The sequence below is a fragment of the Corvus brachyrhynchos genome, unplaced genomic scaffold, assembly GCF_000691975.1.
Source record: "Corvus brachyrhynchos isolate BGI_N302 unplaced genomic scaffold, ASM69197v1 scaffold66, whole genome shotgun sequence".
Taxonomy (NCBI): domain Eukaryota; kingdom Metazoa; phylum Chordata; class Aves; order Passeriformes; family Corvidae; genus Corvus; species Corvus brachyrhynchos.
The window spans coordinates 1878673-1879040 of record NW_008238440.1 but is presented as its reverse complement, the minus strand read 5'-3'; the positions used below and the strand labels follow the sequence as shown (position 1 = coordinate 1879040).

The 368-nt window shown below is 45.4% G+C and overlaps 1 long non-coding RNA gene across 1 annotated transcript in view; it reads left to right on the top strand.

Moving 5' to 3' along the window:
* The window catches only part of LOC108447233, a 12923-nt gene that overhangs the window by 438 nt on the left and 12117 nt on the right, over positions 1-368 (top strand). The window lies entirely within an intron of this gene.

The following is a 368-nucleotide window of genomic DNA, read 5'->3' as shown; positions in this document are numbered from 1 at the left end:
GAAAGACCTCTGGTTTTTTTAGAAAATGTAAAAAACCCCTAATTAACTGGATAATGCTAAATATAACATAATCTCTTTAATAAGAATGAAAAGCAGGCACTCAAGAATGTATATTTTGTTTTCTGCCTTAAGTTCACTTGTACAGTATGAGGGTCTGGCCTTGGAAGTGCTTTCTTAGCCAAGAGGTGGCCACTACTTTCTGCACTTGGCATCTTTCACTCAGTTAGGAAAAGAGAGTTTTCCTTCAGGGAAAGAAAGCCCAAACTGCTTGAGCAAGGTGTAGCCAGGGGCAGTCGGGCTCTGCTGGCAAGGAACAGGGACAGGAGGAGAGGGAACGGCCTCAGGCTGGGCCAGGGGAGGCTCAGGGT